Raw genomic sequence first — 19323 nt, 5'->3', positions numbered from 1 at the left:
CATAATGGATCTGAACATATGATCTTCCACCAAATAAACCAACTAGCATCAACTACAAGGAGTAATCAACACTACTAGCAACCTACAAGTACCAATCTCAGACTTAGAGACAAGAATTGGATACAAGAGATGAACTAGGGTTCGAGAGGAGATGGTGCTGGTGAATATGTTGATGGATATTGACCCCCTCCTGATGAGAGGATTGTTGGTGACGATGGCGATGATTTCCCCCTCCCGGAGGGAAGTGTCCCCGGCAGAACAGCTCTGCCGGAGCCTAGATTGGTTCCGCCAAGGTTCCGCCTCGTGGCGGCGGAGTCTCGTCCCGAAAGCTTGCTTATGATTTTTCTTCGGACGAAAGACTTCATATTAACAGAAGATGGGCACCGGAGGGCCACCAGGGGGCCCACGAGGCAGGGGGCGCGCCCAGGGGGTAGGGCGCGGCCCCCACCCTCGTGGCCAGGGTGTGGACCCCCTCTGGTATTTTCTTCGCTCAGTATTTTTTATTATTTCCAAAAATAACTTCCGTGGAGTTTCAGGACTTTTGGAGTTGTGCAGAATAGGTCTCTAATATTTGCTCCTTTTCCAGCCCAGAATTCCAGCTGCCGGCATTCTCCCTCTTTATGTAAACCTTGCAAAATAAGAGAGAATAGACATAAGTATTGGGACATAATGTGTAATAACAGCCCATAATGCAATAAATGTTGATATAAAAGCATGATGCAAAATGGACGTATCACCTGATGAAGGCATGTGCGATATACAACATACGGTTCACTCGGATGAACTGTTTGTGATGAGGAGGAACAATAGAAACGGGCAGCTAGATAAAGGTGTGTGCGATTGAGGGCATACGCTTCAGAAGGATTAACTATTTGCGATTAGGCAACAGAACAGAAACGGGTCAGCCTGGTCAAAGTGTCTGCGATTGATGGCATACACTTCACACGGATGAACTGTTTGCGATTAGCCACAACAAACTGAAACAGTTAGATAGATCAACGTGTGTGCGCTAGACGGGCACACACATTCTAATTAAAAGAAGCGTGCGCGATGGTAATAACGAGCGTGCACGGTTGTTGGAACAAGACGTGTGCTGACATTGCCTATTGCGGTGCACCCTATGGTGCAAACGCCACATACGCGGCCGAGAAGGCGTACGTGCCCATGTTACGCCTTCCGGGAATAGTGCCGCACTTATAACCGTCAGTAAATTTTGAGTATGCGTCTCGTCACATTCCAAATTGCAAACCTGTTCACACCGATCAAAACCTAAACGGTTTCCCACTTAGGAGCGTATTACTACTCGGTTATAAATACTACTACTCCAAGATGACTGCACATTCCTCCTCAACTCCTCATCCACAAAAACAAACAAGTCATTCATCATCGTTCCCTAGCGTCTGCCGTGGCTAGCGTGAGTTCTAGGTCGAGAGATTGCCACAAGGGAGATGCGAGCATGGAAGCGGAAGCGCGAGAGATGTCCCGCCTCACCGCGAACGCAGCCGGCATGTCCCGCCGCGCAGCCGTAGTAGCACAGAGGTCCCGCCGTGCGGCCGAAGCAGCACGCAGGTCCCGTCGCACTGTCGATGCGGCACACTGGTCCGGCCGCGCCGCGGAAGCAGAAGAGATGTCCCACCACGTCACGAATGCAACAGAGATGTCCTCCCGCGCCGCGGCAGCCTGGGAAAATGTCTCGCGGGCAGGCGAGGACTCTTACATGCGCATGCATGCGATCATCCATAGCCAGATGGATCAGATCTCCGGCTAGGCGAGGTTGTAGGACGACATGAAAGCCTCTTTTGAAGAGGCTACCGGCATCATCCGGCAACTAAATTAGAGCAATGCGAAGCTCCGGGCCGAGCATGACCTGCTGAGGGCGAAGATCGTCGGAAGTGCGGAGCAGCAGGAGGAGACCACTGCCTTGTTGAAGAGGACCGGCATCATCGTCGAGAAACTTATGGACGAGAATGCCTGGTACGTCTCCAACGTATCTATAATTTTTGATTGTTCCATGCCATTATATTATCTATTTTGGATGTTTAATGGGCTTTATTATACACTTTTATATTATTTTTGGGACTAACCTACTAACCAAAGGCCCAGTGCAAATTGCTGTTTTTTCCCTATTTCAGTGTTTCGCAGAAAAGGAATATCAAACGGAATCCAAATGGAATGAAACCTTCAGGAGAGTGATTTTTGGAACAAACGCAATCCAGGAGACTTGGAGTGGACGTCAAGGAAGCAACGAGGAAGCCACGAGGCAGGGAGGCGCGCCCCCCACCCTCGGGGGCCCCTCGTGGCTCCCCTGACCGACTTCTTTCGCCTATATATACTCATATACCCCGAAAACATCCGAGGGCACCACGAAACCCTATTTCCACCGCCGCAACCTTCTGTACCCGTGAGAGCCAATCTTAGGGCCTTTTCCGGCGCTCCGCCGGAGGGGGAATCGATCACGGAGGGCTTCTACATCAACACCATAGCCTCTCCAATGATGTGTGAGTAGTTTACCACAGACCTTCGGGTCCATAGTTATTAGCTAGATGGCTTCTTTTCTCTCTTTGGATCTCAATACAAAGTTCTCCTCGATATTCTTAGAGATCCATTCGATGTAATTCTTTTTGCGGTGTGTTTGTCGAGATCTGATGAATTGTGGGTTTATGATCAAGACTATCTATGAACAATATTTGGTTCTTCTCTGAATTCTTATATGTATGATTTGTTATCTTTGCAAGTCACTTCGAATTATCAGTTTGGTTTGGCCTACTAGATTGATCTTTCTTGCAATGGGAGAAGTGCTTAGCTTTGGGTTCAATCTTGCGGTGTCCTTTCCCAGTGACAGCAGGGGCAGCAAGGCATGTATTGTATTGTTGCCATCGAGGATAAAAAGATGGGGTTTATATCATATTGCTTGAGTTTATCCCTCTACATCATGTCATCTTGCCTAATGCGTTACTCTGTTCTTATGACCTTAATACTCTAGATGCATGCTGGATAGCGGTCGATGTGTGGAGTAATAGTAGTAAATGCAGAATCGTTTCGGTCTACTTGTCGCGGACGTGATGCCTATATACATGATCATGCCTAGATATTCTCATAACTATGCGATTTTCTATCAATTGCTTGACAGTAATTCGTTCACCCACCGTAAATTATGCTATCTTGAGAGAATCCACTAGTGAAACCTATGGCCCCCGGGTCTATTTTCCATCATATAAGTTTCCAATCTATTTTACTTTGCAATCTTTACTTTCAATCTATATCATAAAAATACCAAAAATATTTACCTTATTATCTCTATCAGATCTCACTTTTGCAAGTGGCCGCGAAGGGATTGACAACCCCTTTATCGCATTGGTTGCAAGGTTCTTATTTGTTTGTGTAGGTACAAGGCGACTTGCGTGTAGTCTCCTACTGGATTGATACCTTGGTTCTCAAAAACTGAGGGAAATACTTACGCTACTTTGCTGCATCACCCTTTCCTCTTCAAGGGAAAACCAACGCAGTACTCGGGAGGTAGCAAGAAGGATTTCTAATGCCGTTGCCGGGGAGGCTTACGCCAAGTCATGTCAAGATTTGATCTCCCAGCAACTAGCCATTTCTGGCGCCGTTGCCGAGGAGTCTACGCACAAGTCAAGACATACCAAGTACCCATCACAAACTCTTATCCCTCATATTACATTATTTGCCATTTGCCTCTCGTTTTCCTCTCCCCCACTTCACCCTTGCCGTTTTATTCGCCCTCTTTTTCGTTCGCCTCTTTTCGTTTGCTTCCTGTTTGCTTGTGTGTTGGATTGTTTGGCACAGTGGCTCAAGACAATACTAAATTGGTGACTTTTCCAATACCAACAACAATGATTTTCTTAGCACTCCGATTGCTCCCATTACCGATGCTGAATCTTGTGAAATTAATGCTGCTTTGCTGAATCTTGTCATGAAAGATCAATTCTGTGGCCTTCCTAGTGAAGATGCCGCTACCCATCTAAACAACTTTGTTGATTTGTGTGATATGCTAAAGAAGAAAGACGTGGATAATGATATTGTTAAATTGAAGCTATTTCCGTTTTCGCTTAGAGATCGTGCTAAAACTTGGTTTTCGTCTTTGCCCAAAAATAGTATTGATTCATGGAATAAGTGCAAAGATGCTTTTATCTCTAAGTATTTTCCTCCAGCTAAGATCATCTCTCTTAGAAACGATATTATGAATTTTAAGCAACGTGATCATGAGCATGTTGCACAAGCTTGGGAGAGGATGAAATTAATGATACGTAATTGCCCTACACATGGATTAAATTTATGGATGATCATACAATTTTTTTATGCTGGATTGAATTTTGCTTCTAGAAATCTTTTAGATTCGGCCGCGGGAGGCACTTTTATGGAAATCACTTTACGAGAAGCTACTAAACTCCTAGATAATATTATGGTTAATTATTCTCAATGGCACACCGAAAGATCTACTAGTAAAAAGGTTCATGTGACAGAAGAGATTAATGTTTTGAGTGGAAAGATGGATGAACTTATGAAGTTGTTTGTTAATAAGAGTGTTTCTTCTGATCCTAATGATATGCCTTTGTCTACTTTGATTGAGAATAATAATGAATCTATGGATGTGAATTTTGTTGGTAGGAACAATTTTGGTAACAACGCGTATAGAGGAAACTTTAATCCTAGGTCGTATCCTAGTAATTCCTCTAATAATTATGGTAATTCCTACAACAACTCTTATGGAAATTTTAATAAGTTGCCCTCGGATTTTGAGACTAGTGTTAACGAATTTATGATTTCTCAAAAGAATTTCAATGCTTTGCTTGAAGAAAATTTGCCTAAGATTGATGAATTGGCCAGGAACGTGGATAAAATTTCTCTTGATGTTGATTCTTTGAAACTTAGATCTATTCTACCTACGCATGATATCAATGCGTCTCTCAAATCTATGAGAATTTCCATTGATGAGTGCAAGGAAAGAACCGCTAGGATGCGTGCTAAGAAAGATTGCTTTGTAAAAGCGTGTTCTTCTAGTTTTCATGATAATAGGGATGAAAATCTAAAAGTGATTGATGTGTCTCCTATTAAATCTTTGTTTTGCAATATGAATCTTGATAATGATGGGATTGGAGATGAGTCAACTTTAGTTAAAAGGCATCCCAATGATTCAGAATTTTTAGATGTTGATGCAAAAATTGGTAAAAGTGGGATTGAAGAGGTCAAAACTTTACATAGGAATGAACCCACTATTTTGGGTTTCAAGGAATTTAATTATGATAATTGTTCTTTGATAGATTGTATTTCCTTGTTGTAATCCGTGTTAAATTCTCCTCATGCTTATAGTCAAAATAAAGCTTTTACCCAACATATCGTTGATGCTTTAATGCAATCTTATGAAGAAAAACTTGAATTAGAAGTTTCTTTCCCTAGAAAACTTTATGATGAATGGGAACCTACAATTAAAATTAAAATTAAGGATCATGAATGCTATGCTTTGTGTGATTTGGGTGCTAGTGTTTCCATGATTCCAAAAACTTTGTGTGATGTGTTAGGTTTCCGTGAATTTGATGATTGTTCTTTAAACATGCATCTTGCGGATTCCACCATTAAGAAACCTATGGGAATAATTAATGTTCTTATTGTTGCAAATAGGAATTATGTTCCCGTAGATTTCATTGTTCTTGATATAGATTGCAATCCTACATGTCCTATTATTCTTGGTAGACCTTTCCTTAGAACGATTGGTGCAATTATTGATATGAAAGAAGGGAATATTAGATTCCAATTTCCGTTAAGGAAAGGCATGGAACACTTTCCTAGAAAGAAAATTAAATTACCTTATGAATTTATTATGAGAGCCACTTATGGATTGCATACCAAAGATGATAATACCTAGATATTTTCTCGTTTTTATGCCTAGCTAGGGGCGTTAAACGATAGCGCTTGTTGGGAGGCAACCCAATTTTATTTTTGTTTCTTGCTTTTTGGTTCTGTTTAGTAATAAATAATTCATCTAGCCTCTGTTTAGATGTGTTTTTATGTTTTAATTAGTGTTTGTGCCAAGTAGAACCAATAGGATCTTCTTGGGTGATAATTGTTTGATCTTGCTGAAAAAGACAGAAACTTTGCGTTCATAAAAATAATTGTTAAAATTCACCAGAACGTGATAAAATACGAATTCTTTTTGCAGTAGATCAATATAGAAATTGTCCAGGTTGTCCTAGTTTTTCAGAAATTTTGGAGTTCCATAAGTATTCGAACAAATCTGATTGCTACAGACTGTTCTGTTTTTGACAGATTCTGTTTTTCGTGTGTTGTTTGCTTATTTTGATGAATCTATGGCTAGTATCGGGGGGTATGAACCATACAGAAGTTGGAATACAGTAGGTTTAACACAAATATAAATAAAGATGAGTTCATTACAGTACCTTAAAGTGGTGATTTGTTTTCTTATACTAACGGAGCTCATGAGATTTTCTGTTGAGCTTTGTGTTGTGAAGTTTTCAAGTTTTGGGTAAAGATTTTATGGATTATGGAATAAGGAGTGGCAAGAGCCTAAGCTTGGGGATGCCCAAGGCACCCCAAGGTAAAATTCAAGGACAACCAAAATCCTAAGCTTGGGGATGCCCCGGAAGGCATCCCCTCTTTCGTCTTCGTCCATCGGTAACTTTACTTGATGCTATATTTTTATTCACCACATGATATGTGTTTTGCTTGGAGCGTCTTGTATGATTTGAGTCTTTGCTTTTTAGTTTACCACAATCATCCTTTCTGTACACACCTTTTGGAGAGACACACATAAATCGGAATTTATTAGAATACTTTATGTTCTTCACTTATATCTTTTGAGCTAGATAGTTTTGCTCTAGTGCTTCACTTATATCTTTCAGAGCACGGTGGAGGTTTTATTTTATAGAAATTATTGATCTCCCATGCTTCACTTATATTATTTTGAGAGTCCTTTAGAACAGAATGATAATTTGCTTTGGCTATAAAATTAGTCCTAATATGATAGGCATCCAAGATGGGTATAATAAAAATTTCATAAAAAAGTGCATTCAATACTATGAGAAGTTTGATACTTGATCATTGTTTTGAGATGTGAAGATGGTAATATTAGAGTCGTGCTACTTGAGTAGTTGTGAATTTGAGAAATACTTGTGTTGAAGTTTGCAAGTCCCGTAGCATGCACGTATGGTAACCGTTATGTAACAAATTTGAAACATGAGGTGTTCTTTGATTGTCATCCTTATGAGTGGCGGTCGGGGACGAGCGATGGTCTTTTCCTACCAATCTATCCCCCTAGGAGCATGCGCGCAGTGCTTGGTTTTGGATGACTTGTAGATTTTTGCAATAAGTATGTGAGTTCTTTATGACTAATGTTGAGTCCATGGATTATACGCACTCTCACCTTTCCATCATTGCTAGCCTCTTCGGTACCGTGCATTGCCCTTTCTCACCTTGAGAGTTGGTGCAAACTTCGCCGGTGCATCCAAACCCCATGATATGATACGCTCTATCACACATAAACCTCCTTATATCTTCCTCAAAACAGCCACCATACCTACCTATTATGGCATTTCCATAGCCATTCCGAGATATATTGCCATGCAACTTTTCACCGTTTCATTTATTATGACACGCTTCATCATTGTCATATTGCCTTGCATGATCATGTAGTTGACATCGTATTTGTAGCAAAGCCACCATGCATAATTCATCATACATGTCACTGTTGATTCATTGCCCATCCCGGTACACTACCGGAGGCATCCATGTAGAGTCATATTTTGTTCTAGTATCGAGTTGTAATAATTGAGTTGTAAATAAATAGAAGTGTGATGACCATCATTAATAGAGCATTGTTCCAAAAAAAGGCCAAATAAAAAAATAAAACAAGAAAGGCCAAAAAAAGAAGAAAGGCCCAAAAAAAATAAAAAAATAAAAAGGGACGATGCTACTATCCTTTTTTTCCACACTTGTGCTTCAAAGTAGCACCATGATCTTTATGATAGAGAGTCTCTTGTTTAGTCGCTTTCATATACTAGTGGGAATTTTTCATTATAGAACTTGCTTGTATATCCAACAATGGGCTTCCTCAAATGCTCTAGGGTCGGTGTACAAAAGTAGGGGCTCTCCTTTTTTACCCCTCTACTTGTGCACGGGCAGTCAGAGCCACGCCTGCGGCCACACTTAGCAGGGCAAGGGGAGGGAGCAGAAGCTCAAGAGCACCAGAAAGCGCTCCGGCCAAAAGCACGAGATGGGCAAAGCAACACCAAGACCAAGAGACACAAAGAGCAGGAGGGCGAGGTGGACTCCCCCGGCAAGACCCTTGCCGGGGCGGCCTCCACAGCCCCGGCAAGAGCCTTGCCGGGGCAACTTGCCCGACGCCAGCAGAGCGCGCCACGCTTGAGCCCAAGGGTTCCAACACCACCAACAACCACATTGGAACCTAGGCTTGGGAGGCACCTCCATGGTGGCATGCAGATCTTTGTGAAGATCATAAGAACTCAAGATCAGATGAGGACCAGAAGACGACGATCCTCGGCAAGATCCTTGCCGAGGAAATCGACGAGACCCCCGACAACATCCTTGCCGGGGACGACTGCGATGCCGCGGCAATACCCTTGCCGGGGGCACCTGCGAGGCCACAACCAGACCCGCGTCTGCCAAGACTCCACCGCCATTCCCATACAGCTGCCAGCCAAACCAGCTGGGTAGGCACCTGCGTGGCAACGTGCGGCTTCCAGGCCAGCTCAGCAAGCACCTGCGTGGTGGAGTGCAGATCTTCGTGAAGATCCTACCACCACGCCATCTCAGCAGCCTGCCAGCCTACATGGCGCTGCATGCATCATTGGCCTGGACGCGTGTCGGAGCAAGGAGGGGCAGCGACGGACGGGACGGGCCTCGTTGCCATCCCCAATAAAGCAACGGGACACCTAAGGGGGCGCATTTAATGCGTCTTGTCCCATAATGACATGAGATAAGCTTGCGCACTGTACGCCTTTCCACCTCCTGTGTGCCACTGTGGTGACCCCTTTTGTCTATAAAAGGAGGCACGAGGCGTCCAGGAGGAGGATTCGGATCTTTTGGGCTACACACGCACCGTAGCTAGCTCAAGAACTCAAGAACACTCAAATACATACACCAAAGCAGGACTAGGGTATTACGCATCTTTGCGGCCCGAACCTGGGTAAACGATCCTTGTGCTGACCGCCAGACCCGCTCTTTGCACAACCCCGTGCCCGCCAACCGTAGAAGGGATAGTGATCCCATAGGTGTCGTTCCCATCGACATCTTTGGTGCGCCAGGTAGGGGAGGGCAGTTGTGAAAATCCGGTCTAGTAGTTAGTTTAGCAGTTCTTCATCACCATGGCTCCCAAGAAGAAGATGATCATGGTGATCGGTTCATCGGGAGCCGAACGGCCCGTACCAGTGCGGGTGAGTGGTGGGGCGGTCGCGGACGGGAGCCGAGGCGCGACCCGCGAACACCCACATCGCTCTGGCAGTCAAAGCCTGGCGAGCGGCGTCGTTCGTGCGCGGGACAACGGGCTGCACGCCTCCAAATCCAAAGACGGAGCCGGGCCCCCCGCAGGCGGCGCGGGGCCCTCCAGGGGCGGTGTCGTGCCACCCACGGGCGGCGCGGTGGCTTCCAAGACGCCTACGCAGGCGCCCACGACGCGCTACTCCCAGGTTGTGCGCGACGAGCAGCGTCACCACGCTGGTGACCCTGGGCGCCGCCGTGGGAAGAGTCCTGCGCTTCATTCGCGGGACATAGAAGGCGAGCATGCCCGCCGAGACGCTGGCAAGAATGGCGCACAGCCGCCAGGCTGTGATAGAGCTCCTTCTAACGCGGTTAGAAGTCAGAGCGCGTCACGGTCCACGCAGCTTTCGCCGCTGCCCACGCCAGCAGAAGCTTTGGCGCGCGCGCAGTTGCTCCTCGACTTTCCTCCCGCTGCGGAAAAACTCGACGAGTGGAGAGCCACCATCCGGAGCCTCGTCGGCGTTGCCAACAAAGATGAGCCACGACCAGCAGGGCCCTCAGGCCGGCGCTCCGTCGAACCACCGCATGCCAGCGGTGGAAGGACCGAGGGTGCTGCAGCCATGGTGCACTCTCCTCCTCCACGCCAGCCATCGCGGGTGTCGATCCGTCGTGATAACATTTCCATGGCGTCGTCCGACCCACGGACCCACCGCGATCAGCGCCAAGTTCTTTGGGAGCGAGCCCATGAAGATGCTCGAACCACCATCGAGCGCCGGCGCGATGCACGCCACCAGTCAGCTAGGCGGGCGGGGCCCACTATGGACCACCCAGCACCAGGAGGCCCTGGCGGCCTACCTTACGAGGTGGGTTGCCCAGCCTTTACCCGTGAGCTGCGGCAGTTCCAGTGGCCCTCCCACCGCACGTTCAAGCCTGACGTCAGCGAGAAGTACAACGGCAAGACCCATCCGTCGGAGTTCCTCAGCATCTACATCATCGCCATGCAAGCTGCTGGGGCTCACGATGACAGGGTGCTTGCCATTTACTTCCCGTTGGCACTTAAACCCAATGTCATGTCATGGTTGATGCACTTGCCAGTGGATTCTATTTCTTCTTGGTCGGATTTGTGCCATGAGTTTGTTGGCGCCTTTATGGGGGGCCACCAAGCTCATGGCCAGGCAAGCGATTTGCATATCATCCCCCAGAAAGAAGGTGAAACCCTGTGCAAGTACATACAGAGATTTAGCCGGGTGCAGTACAACATCCCAGATATCCATCCCGCCGCCGTGATCAGCGCATTCCACCAGAATGTGCGCAACCGCAAGATGCGTGAAGAGTTGGCGATGAACAAGGTCAAAGATGTGGCCGAACTTTATATTTTGGCCGATAGGTGCACTCGAGCTGAAGAGAGGAGGAAGTACCCCGGCGAGGACGCCGGTGCGGAAACCGACTCCACAGGCGAAGACACAGCTACCCCGTCCAAGAAGGGCCGGCGCCACAATAGGAAGCGCAAGGGCAAGTCCGTGCTTGCCGTCGAGGGATCCGAGGATACCGGCGCTGCCAAGAAGGCCAAGGCAGACGACCTCGGTGATACGTCTCCAACGTATCTATAATTTATGAAGTATTCATGCTATTATATTATCCATCTAGGATGTTTTATATGCATTTATATTCTATTTTATATGATTTTTGGGACTAAACTATTAACCTAGAGCCCAGTGCCAGTTTATGTTTTTCCTTGTTTTTGAGTTTTACAGAAAAGGAATACCAAACGGAGTCCAATTGATGTGCCAATTTTTGATGATTTTTTCTGGACCAAAAGAAGCCCCCGGAGTAAAAGAGTTGGGCCAGGAGAGTCTCGAGCTCCCCACGAGGGTGGGGGCGCGCCCACCCCCCTGGGTGTGGGCTCATGTCACGTGGACAACCCGGAGACCCCCCTGACGTGAGACCAACGCCAAAAAATCCTATAAATACTGAAACCTCCAGAAAGCAGAATAGATCGGGAGTTCCGCCGCCGCAAGCCTCTGTAGCCACCAAAAACCAATCGGGACCCTGTTCCGACACCCTGCCAGAGGGGGGATCCTTCACCGGTGGCCATCTTCATCATCCTTGCGGTCTCCGTGATGAGGAGGTAGTTCACCCTCGGGGCTGAGGGTATGTACCAGTAGCTATGTGTTTGATCTCTCTCTCCCTCTCTCATGTTCTTGAGGTGGTACGATCTTGATGTATCGCGAGCTTTGCTATTATAGTTGGATCTTATGATGTTTCTCCCCCTCTACTCTCTTGTAATGGATTGAGTTTTCCCTTTGAAGTTATCTTATCGGATTGAGTCTTTAAGGATTTGAGAACACTTGATGTATGTCTTGCATGTGCTTATCTATGGTGACAATGGGATATTCACGTGATCTACTTGATGTATGTTTTGGTGATCAACTTGCGGGTTCAGTGACCTTGTGAACTTATGCATAGGGGTTGGCACACGTTTTCGTCTTGACTCTCCGGTAGAAACTTTGGGGCGCTCTTTGAAGTTCTTTGTGTTGGTTGAATAGATGAATCTGAGATCGTTTGATGCATATCATATAATCATACCCACGGATACTTGAGGTGACATTGGAGTATCTAGGTGACATTAGGGTTTTGGTTGATTTGTGTCTTAAGGTGTTATTCTAGTACGAACTCTATGATAGATCGAACGAAAAGAATAGCTTCATGTTATTTTACTACGGACTCTTGAATAGATCGATCAGAAAGGATAACTTTGAGGTGGTCTCGTACCCTACAATAATCTCTTCGTTTGTTCTCCGCTATTAGTGACTTTGGAGTGACTCTTTGTTGCATGTTGAGGGATAGTTGTATGATCTAGTTATGTTATTATTGTTGAGAGAACTTGCACTAGTGAAAGTGTGAACCCTAGGCCTTGTTTCAACGCATTGCAATACCGTTTGTGCTCACTTTTATCATTAGTTACCTTGCTGTTTTTATATTTTCAGATTAGAAAAACCTATATCTACCCTCCATATTGCACTTGTATCACCATCTCTTGGCCGAACTAGTGCACCTATACAATTTACCATTGTATTGGGTGTGTTGGGGACACAAGAGACTCTTTGTTATTTGGTTGCAGGGTTGTTTGAGAGAGACCATCTTCAACCTACGCCTCCCACGGATTGATAAACCTTAGGTCATCCACTTGAGGGAAATTTGCTACTGTCCTACAAACCTCTGCACTTGGAGGCCCAACAACGTCTACAAGAAGAAGGTTGCGTAGTAGACATCAAGCTCTTTTCTGGCGCCATTGCCGGGGAGGCTAGGTAAGCGGCACTCACACCCCGTCAACTAAGCTCTTTTCTGGCGCCGTTGCCGGGGAGGTGAGTGCTTGAAGGTATATCTTTAGATCTTGCAATCGAATCTTTTAGTTTCTTGTTTTATCACTAGTTTAGTTTATAAAAGAAAACTACAAAAAAATGGAATTAAGTTTGCCTCATACGCTTCATCTTTTTAATATCTTTCGTGAGAATGATGGAAAGGAAAATTGTGCTCAAGTGCTAGAAGAAGAAGTCTATAAAATGTTTGGCACTAAATCTTTGAATGATGAGCATGATTAATGTTGTTAGTATGAATTCCTTGAATACCCATGATGCTAATGATATGCAAAGCCACAAGCTTGGGGAAGCTATGTTTGATGAAGATGATATTTTTTGTCCCCCAAGCTTTGATGAGCAAATTTACTATGATGAAAGCATGCCTCCTATCTATGATGATTATTGTGATGACACGTATGCTTTAAAGAATAATGATAACCATGAAAGTTGTCATCTTGATCTTAATTCTCACTCATATGATAGTTATTTTGTTGAGTTTGCTCCCACTACTATTCATAAGAATAAATTTGCTTATGTGGAGAGTAATAAAAATTCTATGCTTGTAGATCATGAAAAGAATGCTTTATGTGATGTTTATATTGTTGAATTCATTCATGATGCTGCTGAAAATTATTACGAGGGAGGAATATATACTTGTAGGAATTGCAATAATATCAAGTTTCCTCTCTATGTGTTGAAAATCTTGAAGTTATGCTTGTTTTGCCTTCCTATACTAGTTGATTATTGTTCCCATAAGTTGTTTGCTCACAAAATCCCTATGCATAGGAAGTGGGTTAGACTTAAATGTGCTAGTCGTATTCTTCATGATGCTCTCTTTATGTTTCAATTCTTATCTTTTATGTGAGCATCATTGAAATCATCATGCCTAGCTAGGGGCGTTAAACGTTAGCGCTTGTTGGGAGGCAACCCAATTTTATTTTAGTTTCTTGCTTTTTGGTTCTGTTTAGGAATAAATAATCCATCTAGCTTCCGTTTAGATGTGGTTTTGTGTTTTAATTAGTGTTTGTGCCAAGTAGAACCTTTGGGAAGACTTGGGTGAAGTCTTTATGATCATGCTGTAAAAAACAGAAACTTTAGCGCTCACGAGATTAGCTAAAACTTTTTACTGGAGAGCGCTATTTAGTTTATTATTTCTGCAGATGATTACTAGACAAATTCCTCAGGTCCACCAATTTATTTTATAATTTTTGGAGTTCCATAAGTATACGTTTGATACAGATTACTACAGACTATTCTGTTTTTGACAGATTCTGTTTTCTATGTGTTGTTTGCTTATTTTGATGAATCTATGAGTGATATCGGAGGGTATGAACCATAGAGAAGTTGGAATACATTAGATATTACACCAACATGAATTTAGAATGATTTCACAACAGCACCTAAGTGGTGATTTATTTTCTTATACTAACGGAGCTTACGAGTTTTCTGTTAAGTTTTGTGTTGTGAAGTTTTCAAGTTTTGGGTAAAGATTCGATGGACTATGGAATAAGGAGTGGCAAGAGCCTAAGCTTGGGGATTCCCAAGGCACCCCAAGGTAATATTCAAGGATAACCAAGCGTCTAAGCTTGAGGATGCCCCGGAAGGCATCCCCTCTTTCGTCTTCGTTCATCGGTAACTTTACTTGGAGCTATATTTTTATTCACCACATGATATGTGTTTTGCTTGGAGCGTCATGTCATTTTTTTTTGCTTGCTATTTGAATAAAGTATCAAGATCTGAAATTCTTAAAATGGTAGAGAGTCTTCACATAGTTACATAATTATTCGACTACTCATTGATCTTCACTTATATCCTTTTGGAGTAGTTTGTCATTTACTCGTGTGCTTCACTTATATCCTATGAGTAAATGGTTGAATGATTTGAATGTCATAAATCTGAATTTATATATGTTTCATATGCCTTTCCCATGGGGAGTAATTCCTTCACATATAAGAAGTAGAGGTGGTAAATTTATTGAAGGTTAGCAAACATTGTATTGGTCACTTGAACAATTCATGAAAGAATATTGAAGGAAGAGAGATTTCACATATAAATATACTATCTTGGACATCTTCTATGATTGTGAGCCCCATTAATTATTTTCAAACCTGAGCAAATTAGTTGAAGTTGGACAAGGAAGACAACATAATGAGTTATGCTTGGGTATATTTGTATAGAAGTTATATTGTTATGGATCCTCTAACATGTGGTGCTTGATATTTAGAATCCTTTGCTAGCCAAAATATCTGTACTAAGCGGGAATACTGCTTGTGCATCCAAATTCCTTGAACCAAGTTTCTTCCATGAGTGTCCACCACATCTACCTATATGCGGTATTTACCTGCCGTTCCAAGTAAATTTGCATGTGCCAAACTCTAAACCTTCAAATAACAATCTGTTTTGTATGTCCGAATCGCTCATGTAGCGACTAGGGGCTGTCAGTATCTTCCATGCTAGGTGGGTTATTCTCACGATGAGTGGACTCCGCTCATCATTCACGAGAAAATGGCTGGTAACTGGGATGCCCAGTCCTATGATCAAAAGATCAAAAACAAATTCGCAAATAATTTAAACAAAACTCCCCCAGGATTGTTGATAGTTGGATGGCACCCGTTGTTTCGGACAAGCCGTGGAGTGTGATTGTTGGTGGAGGGGGAGTAAAATCTTTACCTTTCTATTGGGAACTGCCTCTAATGTATCTAGTATGGAAGATATTGGGAACTCTTGGTCGTTATGTTGACAATGAAAGCATACGTCTCAAAATTATTTTCATCTCTGTTTTAGCTTCGAGCTCTGGCACCTCTGCAAATCCCTGCTTCCCTCTGTGAAGGGCCTATATTTTACTTTTATGCAAGAGTCAGTAGTATTCCTTCTCATTCCAACCTACTCTTTAGTTGGCAAGCATCATGTGTTGGGGAAATATCTAAGCATATATGGCCATTGAAATATATTTGATCATGAATTATTATTGTTGACATTACCCTTGAGGTAAAAGGTTGGGAGGCGAAACATTAAGCCCCTATCTTTCTCTGTGTTCGATGAATGCTATTTGCTCTAAAAATATGCTTTGAGTGGTAGCAATCATGGAAGACTATATGATAGTTGAGTATGTGGGATTTGCTAAATCAAAGCTCTTACATAGACCCTTCCTGAAAATAAGATGAATTGCAATTGTTTGATGACTGAGAACTGTTTGTTAGTTTTCAACAAAGTTTATGATCTACACTTTAACATGTGAATAGCTTGTTACTTGATCATGAGAAGCTTTATGATATGAGCTACTGTTATGACATATAATGATGCTACAAAAGGTGATTGAAATTATCATTGATCAAACTTGTGCACCTGCTAGCATTCACACTTCATGAATTATTTCTTTTATCATTTACCTACTTGAGGACGAGCAGGAATTAAGCTTGGGGATGCTAATACGTCTCCAACGTATATATAATTTATGAAGTATTCATGCTATTATATTATCCATCTAGGATGTTTTATATGCATTTATATGCTATTTTATATGATTTTTGGGACTAAACTATTAACCTAGAGCCCAGTGCCAGTTTCTGTTTTTTCCTTGTTTTTGAGTTTTACAGAAAAGGAATACCAAACGTAGTCCAATTGATGTGCCAATTTTTGATGATTTTTTCTGGACCAAAAGAAGCCCCCGGAGTAAAAGAGTTGGGCCAGGAGAGTCCCGGGCTGCCCATGAGGGTGGGGGGCACGCCCACCCCCCTGGGCGTGGACCCCTGCCTCGTGGACAACCCGAAGACCCCCCCTGACGTCAGACCAACGCCAAAAAATCCTATAAATACTGAAACCTCCAGAAAGCAGAATAGATCGGGAGTTCTGCCGCCGCAAGCCTGTGTAGCCACCAAAAACCAATCGGGACCCTGTTCCGGCACCCTGCCGGAGGGGGGATCCTTCACCGGTGGCCATCTTCATCATCCCGGCGCTCTCCATGACGAGGAGGGAGTAGTTCACCCTCGGGGCTGAGGGTATGTACCAGTAGCTATGTGTTTGATCTCTCTCTCTCTCTCTCTTGTGTTCTTGAGGTGGTACGCTCTTGATGTATCGCGAGCTTTGCTATTATAGTTGGATCTTATGATGTTTCTCCCCCTCTACTCTCTTGTAATGGATTGAGTTTTCCCTTTGAAGTTATCTTATCGGATTGAGTCTTTAAGGATTTGAGAACACTTGATGTATGTCTTGCATGTGCTTATCTATGGTGACAATGGGATATTCACGTGACCTACTTGATGTATGTTTGGTTGATCAACTTGCGGGTTTAGTGACCTTGTGAACTTATGCATAGGGGTTGGCACACGTTTTCGTCTTGACTCTCCGGTAGAAACTTCGGGGCGCTCTTTGAAGTTCTTTGTGTTGGTTGAATAGATGAATCTGAGATTGTTTGATGCATATCATATAATCATACGCACGGATACTTGAGGTGACATTGGAGTATCTAGGTGACATTAGGGTTTTGGTTGATTTGTGTCTTAAGGTGTTATTCTAGTACAAACTCTATGATAGATCGAACGGAAAGAATAGCTTCATGTTATTTTACTACGGACTCTTGAATAGATCGATCACAAAGGATAACTTTGAGGTGGTCTCGTACCCGACAATAATCTCTTCATTTGTTCTCCGCTATTAGTGACTTTGGATTGACTCTTTGTTGCATGTTGAGGGATAGTTCTATGATCTAGTTATGTTATTATTGTTGAGAGAACTTGCACTAGTGAAAGTATGAACCCTAGGCCTTGTTTCAACGCATTGCAATACCGTTTGTGCTCACTTTTATCATTAGTTACCTTGCTGTTTTTATATTTTCAGATTACAAAAACCTATATCTACCATCCATATTGCACTTGTATCACCATCTCTTCGCCGAACTAGTGCACCTATACAATTTACCATTGTATTGGGTGTGTTGGGGACACAAGAGACTCTTTGTTATTTGGTTGTAGGATTGTTTGAGAGAGGCCATCTTCAACCTACGCCTCCCACGGATTGATAAACCTTAGGTCATCCACTTGAGGGAAATTTGCTACTGTCCTTCAAACATGTGCACTTGGAGGCCCAACAACATCTACAAGAAGAAGGTTGCATAGTAGACATCACCCGGCAAGGAAATTGCCGGGTGCGCCGCTTGCCGGGCCTTGGTGGCTGCCGACAAGCCAGGGGGCTCCGACAAGCAGTACTGCAAGATCCACCGCACCAAGGGCCACGACCTCCAGACCTGCCGACAGGTTGAGCTACTTGCTGAGAAGAAAAAAGCTGAGTATGAGAGGCAGGACAAGGAGAAGGGTCAGGATGGTGCCGAAGGGTCCGGCAAGAAGTGTGGTGGCCAAGGGGGTCGCCGCGGCAAGGATAGCCAGCAAGAGAGGCCCGCTCGGGGCCGCGGCAAGAAGCAGGAAGACGACGGTCATGACGAGGACAACGAGTCCGGCAAGCAAGAGTTCTAGAAAGCTACGGAGGCCATGTGCGTCGACGGTGGCGCCTCGCTGCACACTTCTCATCGCCAGCTCAAGCAGTGGGCGCGTGAGATCACAGCAGCGAAACCATCACTCGATGCTCAAAAGCTACTGAAGTTGTCTAGCACGCCTATCATTTTTTACGCCGAGGACCACCCTAATTGCACAACTGCGGCCGGGTGCTTGCCGTTGTTGGTTTCGCCAACAATATGCAACCTCAAGGTGACAAAAATGCTAGTTGACGGCGGGGCCAGTCTGAACTTGATCTCGCCTGTTGTGATCAAAAGGCTACAGATTCCCGATGGAAACCTCGAAGAGACGGGTACTTTTCAAGGGGTCAACCCGGGAAGGAGTCAGCCGAAGGGTAAGGTCACGCTGCCTGTGACGTTTGGAGGTGAGTTGAACTACCGGACAAAGAAGATTGTTTTCGATGTAGCCGAGATCCCCTTGCCCTGCAACGGGATCCTCAGCCGCCCGGCACTAGCCAAGTTTATGGCGGCGTCACATTACGCCTACAACACGCTGAAGATGCTTGGGCCGATGACCATCATCACCTTCCCCTCCGAGAAGAAGGTTGCGCTGATCTGCGCTGACCAACTCTACTGGGAGGCAGTTGCAGCGACTACCTCTAAGGCACTTGCTCCTGCCGCGGAAGCCCCGGAAGGAAAGAAGACCGGCAAGACCTCTCTCACCCACTCCGGCAAGCGCACCTCTTTGGAGTGTTGTGCTCCCGTCGAGGACGTGCTAGAGAGCTCCACCGGCAAGAGCAAGAAATACAGAGCCGCGCCACCAGAGACCAAGAAGGTGTCCGTCAAGGAGGATGGCACGGGAGGGGCTTTCACCATAAGCTCCTCCCTTGACAGCAAATAGGAAAGCACGCTCATCACCTTACCGCAGGCGAATGTCGATGTGTTTGCATGGCAAGCATCCGACATCCCCGGCGTTCCCAGGGAGGTGATTGAGCACCACCTTGCCGTCTGTCCTCATGCGCGACCCGTCAAGCAGAAGGTCAGGAA

Source organism: Aegilops tauschii, chromosome 2 (genome assembly GCF_002575655.3).
Source record: "Aegilops tauschii subsp. strangulata cultivar AL8/78 chromosome 2, Aet v6.0, whole genome shotgun sequence".
NCBI lineage: Eukaryota > Viridiplantae > Streptophyta > Magnoliopsida > Poales > Poaceae > Aegilops > Aegilops tauschii.
Note: the sequence above shows the minus strand (reverse complement) of the source record.